Source organism: Saimiri boliviensis, chromosome 7 (assembly GCF_048565385.1).
Source record: "Saimiri boliviensis isolate mSaiBol1 chromosome 7, mSaiBol1.pri, whole genome shotgun sequence".
Taxonomy (NCBI): domain Eukaryota; kingdom Metazoa; phylum Chordata; class Mammalia; order Primates; family Cebidae; genus Saimiri; species Saimiri boliviensis.
The window spans coordinates 30,338,074-30,347,542 of NC_133455.1; the positions used below are offsets into that span (position 1 = coordinate 30,338,074).

General features: G+C 37.4%; 1 pseudogene; it reads left to right on the forward strand.

Moving 5' to 3' along the window:
• Positions 1-1,703: 1,703 nt before the first annotated feature.
• Positions 1,704-2,246, forward strand: LOC120364993 (large ribosomal subunit protein uL23 pseudogene; annotated as a pseudogene).
• Positions 2,247-9,469: the final 7,223 nt, after the last annotated feature.

Below are 9,469 nucleotides of genomic sequence, written 5' to 3' on the forward strand. Positions count from 1 at the left end.
CCTTATGCTTATAATTTGGAGGAAAGAAACTTAAAAACTTCTATTTTACTCCTGGTATGTCCTGAAAATATGCCTCTTACCAGCAGTGTGTGTGTGTGTGTGTGTGTGTGTGTGTGTGTGTGTGAATTTTCCATTTATTTTTTCAAGCATTCACATTTTATACATCTCCATATAGGTAAAAATAGTACATTAACTAATAATGCTTTCTGCCGAAAGCAACGGAAAACTATGGGTTCAACACATAAACATTTTCTTTTTTCACATGTCAAGAAGCCAGGAGAAAATTTGTTGAGAGTAATGTGGTTGCCCAAAGATTCTGCCAGGGATTTAAACTCTTTCTATCCTCTGCTTCACTGTATTTAAAATGATGGTATCATGGTTGTTTTATCAAAGTCACAAGATGGCTGTTACACCAACAGCAATCAAATCCATCGGCATTCCAGGCGGTAAGAAGAAAAAGGCAGAAAGAACTAAGTGTCAAAGAATCATACTTTCTGGGTGAAGTTTTTTGAATAAAACTTTCCCTGAAGTCCCATCCAGCAATGTCCAATTAGAGATTATTGAGTCTCACATGCATTCCTAATCCAATCTCTGAAAGCTTTTAGAGGATAGCAAATTGTGACTGAGGTTGTGTCCAGGCACCCTACAGTGTCTACCATGAATACTAATGTGGTCAAAGCCGAGCTGCATGAATGTCCAAAGGTGGCATAAGAGAAACAAACTTGTATCCTCCATTTTATAACAAGAAAAAAGATGGAGGACCATGTATGAAGAATGATTATTAAAATACGGATAATGCTGGATAAAAAATGAAATGAAGGCAGAAATAAAGATGTTCTTTGAAACCAGTGAGAACGAAGACACAACATACCAGAATCTCTGGGACACATTTAAAGCAGTCTCTAGAGGAAAATATATAGCAATAAATGCCCACATGAGAAGCAAAGAGAGATCTAAAATTGACACCCTATCGTGAAAATTGAAAGAGCTAGAGGAGCAGGATCAAAAAAACTCAAAACCTAGCAGAAGACAAGAAATAACTAAGATCAGAGCAGAACTGAAGGAGATAGAGACACAAAAAACCCTTCAAAAAATCAATAAATCCAGGAGCTGGTTTTTCGAAAAGATCAACAAAATAGACCACTAGCCAGATTAATAAAAAAGAAAAGGGGGAATAATCAAATAGAGGCAATAAAAAACGATAAAGGGGATATCACCACAGATTCCACAGAAATTCAAACCATCATCAGAGATTATTACAAACAACTCTATGCACATAAACTAGTAAACCTGGAAGAAATGGATAAATTCCTGGACACTTGCATCCTCCCAAGCCTAAACCAAGAAGAAGTTGAATCCCTGAATAGATCAATAACAAGGTCTGAAGTTGAGGCAGCAATTAATAGCCTACCACCCAAAAAAAGCCCAGGTCCAGATGGATTCACAGCCGAATTCTATCAGACATACAAAGAGGAGCTGGTACCATTCCTTCTGAAACTATTCCAAATAATCCAAAAAGAGGGAATCTTTCCCAAATCATTTTATGAGACCAATATCATCCTGATACCAAAACCCAGCAGAGACTCAGCAAGAAAAGAAAACTTCAGGCCAATATCCGTGATGAACATAGATGCAAAAATCTTCAATAAAATACTGGCAAGCCGACTGCAACAGCACATCAAAAAGCTTATCCACTGCCTTTTCGCAAGATGGCGCCGAAAGCGAAGAAGGAAGCTCCTGCCCCGCCTAAAGCCGAAGCCAAAGCGAAGGCTTTAAAGGCCAAGAAAGCAGTGTTGAAAGGTGCCCACAGCCACAAAAAAAAGAAGATCCGCACGTCACCCACCTTTCGGCGGCCCAAGACACTGCGACTCCGGAGGCAGCCCAAATATCCTCGGAAGAGCGCCCCCAGGAGAAACAAACTGGACCACTATGCTATCATCAAGTTTCCACTGACCACTGAGTCTGCCATGAAGAAGATAGAAGACAACAACACACTTGTGTTCATTGTGGATGTTAAAGCCAACAAGCACCAGATCAAACAGGCTGTGAAGAAGCTCTATGACATTGATGTGGCCAAGGTCAACACCCTGATTCGGCCTGATGGAGAGAAGAAGGCATATGTTCGACTGGCTCCTGATTACGATGCTTTGGATGTTGCCAACAAAATTGGGATCATCTAAATGGAGTCCAGCTGGCTAATTCTAAATATATGTATATCTTTTCAAAATAAAAAAAAAAAAAAAAAAAAAAAAGCTTATCCACCATGATCAAGTTCATCCCAGGGATTCAAGGCTGGTTCAACATACGCAAGTGTATAAACGTAATCCACCACATAAACAGAACCAAAGACAAAAATTACATGATTATCTTGATGCAAAGAAGGCCTTTGACAAAATTCAACAGCCCTTTATGCTAAAATCCCTCAATTAACTAGGTATTGATGGAACGTATCTCAAAATAATAAAAGCTATTTATGACAAACCAACAGCCGATATCATACTGAATGGGAAAAAAATGTACAGAATAGAAAATCTTTACCAACATAAAAGTAGATCAGTGGTTATCTAGGGCTGAGGTTATCTAGTGGTAGTGGACAGAAAGGGGAATAATTCTATACTCTAAAATTAGTCCGTGGTGATAGTTGCAACTCGTTAAATATACTGAAACCCATTAAATTGTACTTTTTAATTAGGTACATTTTATGGTGTAAAAAAAAAATATGGATAATGCGAAAATAGCTATCAGTAATTAACATTTGTGTGAGACTTACTATACTCCAGGTACCATTCAAAACACTTAGATACTAAATGATTACTATATGAGAAATTTAAACTATAAAAAGAAAGAAAGAAGGTAGTGATATAGTGATAAAGGGGTGTATTAGTCTGTTTTGTCTTGCTAAAAAGGAATATCTGAGATTGGTTAATTCATAAAGAAAAGAGGTTTATTTGGCTCTACAGACTGTCCAAGAAGCATGGCACCAGCAATGGAAGGCTTCTGGTGAGGGCCTCAGGAAATGTTAATCATGGCAGAAGGCAGAGGGAAGCAAGTGTGTCACATAGCAAGGGAGGGAGCAAGAGAGAAGGGGGAAGTGCCATGCTCTTTTTAAGAACCAGCTATTACATAAACTAATAGAGCAAAAACTCACTTGTTACTACAACGATGGCACCAAACCATTCATAAGGATCCACCTCCATGTCCCAAATGTATCTCACTGGGTCCCACCACTAATATTCGTGATCAGTTTTGGAGTATATCAAGGGGTTAATTTATCAAAAGAATATAATAATTATAAATACATATTCACCCAACATAGGAGCACCTAACCTATAAAGCAAATATTAATAGATATGAAAGGAGAACAGACTATAATACAATAATAGTATAAGACTTCAGTATCTCATATTCAGCAATTGTCAGATGATCCAGACAAAATATTAATAATGAGACACTGGACTTGAACTATATTTCAGATAAAATAGAACTTACAGATCAGATACATGACATTTCATTTAACAGAGGCAGAATACACACACTCTTTTCAAATGCACATGAAACATTCTCCAAAACAGATCTTATATTAGTCCATAAAACAACTCTTAACAAATTTAAGATGATTGAAATTATATCAAGTACCTTTTATGACCACAATGGTATGAAACTAGAAATCAATAACAGGAGGAACTTCAGAAAATCTACAAATGCATTTCTCTAAGGACCAGTGATGATGAGCATTTTTTGATGTTTGTGGGCCTCATATATGTCTTCTTTTTATAAGTGTCTGTTCATATTCGTTGCCCACTTTTGAATGGGTTCATTTTTTTCTTGTAAATTGTTTTCATTTTTTGTAGATTCTGGATATTAGCCCTTCGTCATATGGGTAGATTGCAAAAATTTTTTCCCATGCTGTTGGTTGCCAGTTCACTCTAACGATTGATTGTTTTGCTGTACAGAAGCTCTGGAGTTTAATTAGATCCCATTTGTCTATGTTGGCTTTTGTTGCCATTGCTTTTGGTGTTTTAGTCATGAAGTCTTTGCCTATGCCTATGTCCTGAATGGTTTTGCCTAGGTTTTCTTCTAGGATTTTTATGGTGTTAGGAGGTTAGGTTTTAAGTGTTTTTACCACAAAAAGTGATATATATGTGAAATAACATGTACGTTAATTAGTGTCAATTGAGCCATCCCACAATGCAAACATATTTCAAGACATCATGTTATTCAAGATGAATACATAAAATTTGTATTTGCCAATTTATAAAAGCTTAAAAATGCTTATATATCTTATTTAATCCTTGCAACAACAACCTTATAAAGTAGGATCTATTTTTATTCCTGTCTAATCTATGAAGAAACCAAGACACAAAGAATTAAATAGCTCAGAGAAAGTCTCTCAGTTAACACATGCTCAATCTGCAATTCAAACACAGGAAGCAACAATGCTAACTCAAGATTACTAAAAATATAAGAAAAGGATATTTTGCTTATATTATCTTCTCTTAAAAACAAGACTGTTCTCTGGAAGTCAACAAACATTTAACAAGCCATCCTGAGTCTGAAGTAAAATTTCCAAACTCACATGTTCAAAATATCAAAACAAAAATACTAGTCAGTCCATTATTTACCAAAGAAGCCATCCATTGGGACTGGTAATCCTAAATGGTGGACCATGGGAGATAATGTTTTCTTGCTTGAAAGTATTGCTGCTAGTGATATCAGTAATATTCTACGTATAGGCCACTCAACCTGCTAGTATCAGGGTGTTTTAGAGCATAGCAGATGCAGAGAAGGAAGTAATCACTTCATGAAAGTGGCCTGAAGTGGAGGCATCATCTCTTCACCACCAGCAGAAAGAATTCATAAGCCTCAGGGAATTGCCACTCCCATCAAACACCACCAGCAACAAGAAGTTCAGATATAAGCTGACTTCTCAATTTAAAGCAGTTTTTCTCATTCTTTTTTCATTATCGTTCCCCATAGAGACTTTTTAATTTTATTTATTCTTTAAATTGACACTGAGTCTCACTCTGTTGCCCAGGCTGGCGTGCAGTGGCACAATCTTGGCTCACTGCAACCTCTGCACTTTTTTTCCTAATTGTTCCCACCATGATATATAAATACCACATATACATTAGATGTCTGTTTATGTAGTATGGCCCTTTGGAGGTCCACAAACTACCATAAGATCTGAATTTTCTCATCCTCCAAGAGCTAATTTGCATCTTCTTGGGGTGGGTGATATTGCTCTTGTAAGAATGCATGGCATTATAAACTTCATGTTTGCGTTCCTCCTGAAATTCATATGTTAAAACCCTAACCCCCAATGGAATGGTATTAAGAGGTGGGGTCTTTAGGAGAAGGTCATGAAGATGGAGCCCTCATGATGTGATTGTTGTGCTTCTAACAAGAGACACAAGACAGCTTGCTTCCTCTCTCTGCTCTCTGGCCATGTGAAGACAGAGCAAGAAGACAGCCATCAGCACACCAGGAAAAAAATATCTCATCAGAATCTACCCATGCTGGCACCATGATCTCAGATGTTCCAGCATCCAGGACTGTGGGACATGAATTTCCATTGTTTAAGCCACCAGTCTATTGTCATTTGTTCATAGCAGCCCAAACTGATGAAGACACCTGATTCAAAATGATTAATTTATGATGCTAAAAGTCATTCTGGGAAATGGAGCTGCCTCGTGGCCTCACCAGAATTCTAATAATGGCCAAGTTCTCTTTAAAAATTAGGTTAAAACCTTGCTTCCTTAAATGTAGTGGTCATTACTGCTATCAATAGTTTTGGAACGTAGTCAGACTGCAAACATTCCCACATGGTTTGGCAGAGAACACATGACGAGCTCTGTCCAATGAATTGTAAGTTAAAGGGCCACATATGACTTCTAGGCAAGAACATTCTACTGCTAGTTCAAAATCTACAGCTCTCTTTTCCTCTATCCAGTGATAAGCAAAATTCAAGATGGAAGCTGCTGTGTCAGCCTGAGTTCCAATGTGAGGAGGTATGGAGGAGAGCTCCCAACTGACCTCAGTGCATAAGAGATAGATCACTAAGATTTAAAGGCTGTGTTTACTGCAGCACAACCCAGATTACCTTGACTGACATATTGGGTTATTCATTTATTTATTTAAATGAATTAGAATCTAGCATGTGCTGGATACTGTCTTAGGCAATCAGGATATACTCTTAACTAGACAAGTCCTTGTCCTCATGGAACTTATATTCTAATAGAGGAATCTAGTGAGATCAAATTCAGCAAGGCTTCAGCCCAGACAAGGAGGAATATATTAGGGAAGAAAATGAATCCTGCTTCTTGAAGACAAAGCTAAAATTAACAAACTCCATCCCATGATTTACTTTAAACTCTCTTTTCCAAGATGAAGCCAAGTCCAGAGATCACTAGTCCCTCTGCTCCTCTCCCAGGACACCAAAGGAATGTAAAATTTTATCCTTTGAATTTTAAAGGTAAACGATTTGGGAAGGTTATTGAGAAATCTTTAAAGAAAGAGCAGAATTCAGCAAACTGAAGGTTTGAAGGGGCCTTCCAGATTAAAGGAACTTAAAGGCAAGGCATGTGAAAGTGCGGATATCCCTTGCTCACACTGAATCCATCACAGAAGCACCAAGTGATTAGATGAACTAATTTACCAAAACATCAAACTGGGTTCTTAAAAGCGATTTTATTTTGTCTAAGTCCCCATACTTATAGAGAGATGTTCATTTCCCACAGGATAAATCCCATTCTTCCTTAAGAGAAATTCTGAACAGATAATACAATTAAACGGAAATAAACCATTTTAACCACCCCCCTACCCCCAGACACCCCCAACCCCTGCAGTTCAAATGCCCCAGCCATCAAAGCTGACCAGCCCAAACCAGCTGCTTAAGATCATCCTTTGAGGTTCAATGAACTAGGGCTTTGTTACATCAGAAGTGAGAAAGGATTTCAAAGACAAGTGCCCTCCTTGGGAAATAATTTCCTGATGACCTCTTCTAATTACATACTTTTTCTCAGAATACCATTAGGTCCTAATCCTTATTCCCTACACTATGAATCTCCCCTAAACCCCTCCGTGAAGCTTGGCTAGAAGAAAATGAGAAGATAAATGGTAAGATCTCCCCAACCCATTACAAAATTTCACTGATTAACCACTGCCTAAAAATATAAAATGAACTAGAGACAAGATGTCCTCCATTTCTGACTCTGCAAGTTCTGGATAGCTTGATTCTGTGTCTTTATACCTTGGTTTAATTCCAAAAAGCAAAAGGTTTCTAGATGTTAAATCTCGCAATCAGATCATTTTTAAATTTCCTGCCTCATTGCCACTGTCTAACATTCCAACTAAAGCTATTTCATCTTTTCTTTTTTAATTATTATTTTTTCATTCATACATAATATGTATCCATATTTGGGGAACATGTGATAATTTGATATATTCATATATTGTGTAAAGCTCAAATCAGGCTAGTTGAGATAGCCATCAACTTACAGGTCTTACTGAAGATTTTCAATACTTGGGTGATTCTTCTTAGAAGTTGCAGCTAAAAAAAAACACAAAGTTGAGCTTTAACATCAATTGATAGTTTTATTCCTGTAAAGTTAAGATAACAATAATTTTTAAAGAAATTATTAAACAATAATTTCCTTAAAGTTGTTTAAGGTAACCATAAATTCAGCTTTCTGGCTCTAACCTAGGACTGATAGTATTGCTCAGAAATTTACGGAAAGGCTGTTTGTATAAACAATTAATACCGTAATATCAGAAGAGAAAAAATAGAAAACAAATATGCATTGATGTAGTTACTAGAAGCAAACACACACAATGAGACTCAAATATCAATCAGGCTGAGAATGTTCATAATAATCTGCTATTTTAAAATATATATATATGTGTGTGTGTGTATATATATATATATATATATATATATATATATATATATATATATGTAGTTGCCCAGAAAACAGAATTAGGAGTGAAAATTCTGTTCTCTGATATTAACTGTATGGATGACCTCAGGAAAGTAACTTTGCACCCTGACCGTCTGCCAGGCATCATAGGAAGTTTTCATGAATGAACACATTCACTCTTCACGTCAGAACCTTTGTGGCAAGTATTACTATTATCCCCACTTAAGAGACAGGAATCTGGTGCTCAAATAAATTAAGTAACTTACCCACGGTCACAAGCTTCAAGAGCAGGTCCTTTACCTTAACTCTTTCTTTACCAGATGATTTTTAAAGTGTCATACAGGTTTAACATTCTGGGCTTCTAAAATCTAGTAACACTACACCCTACTGCTTCCCTTCTAAAATTATGAATAATTCTACCAGTGACATGTTTATTGGTTTTGTCCTCTTAAAATATTTTATTTTGAAGACATCAGCCTGAAGACTTAGATGAAATCTTTTGCTTAGTTTAAAATTTTAAGAGAAGATGAAAAATAAAGAAGGAAGGAAACTCTGCTGATTATTTCTTAAACATTTGGCCTGAAGGAGTGACCTGTAGCTCTATGTAAACTCTTAATAATTTTTCTCAAGGGAATGGAGTTATGATCAATTCATTGAAAGAAGTCTAAAGTGATGGAAACCAATAAAAATAATGTCACAGGAGCATTTATTCATTCCTTTAAGCTTTTTTTGTTTCTTTTCAAATAGACCCATTAAACCAAGACTGATTTAGTACCATACCATCTCACTCCCATTTTACTTGTTTATTTATTTAATTATTTTAGAGACAGGGTATTGCTCTGTTTCTCAGGCTGGAGTGCAGTGGCACTATCATAATTCATTGCAGCCTTGAACTCCTAGGCCCAAGTGATGATTATCACCATGGCACTGACTATCACCACGCCCAGCTTTTAAAATGTTTTGTAAGGCAGGGCCTTGCTGTGGCTCAGGCTGGTTTCAAACTCCTGGTCTCAGGGTAATCCTCCTGCATTCGCCTCCCAAACCACTGGGATTACCGGCATGAGCCACTGCATACAACCTCTCTTTTAAAATTGCAAACCAGAAAATCATCATAACAAAGTGGCTCAGCACAGGGACTCAGGACTCAGGAGGCCAATGCCTGATTTAAAACCTGTCTTCTGGCCAGGCACGGTGGCTCACGCCTATAATCCCAGCACTTTGGGAGGCCAGGCAGGTGGATCACGAGGTCAAGAGATCAAGACCATCCTGGCCAACATGGTGTAACCCCGTCTCTACTAAAAATACAAAAATTAGCTGGGCATGGTGGCACACACCTGTAGTCCCAGCTACTTGGGAGGCTGAGGCAGGAGAATTGGCTGAACCCAGGAGGCGGAGGTTGCGGTGAGCCGAGACCGCGCCATTGCGCTCCAGCCTGGTTAACAAGAGCGAAACTCCATCTCAAAAAAAATAAAAAATAAAATAAAAAAATTTAAAAAACCTGTCTTCTACATATTCATTAATTGTGAGACTATGATTTGACCTCCCTGTGCCTC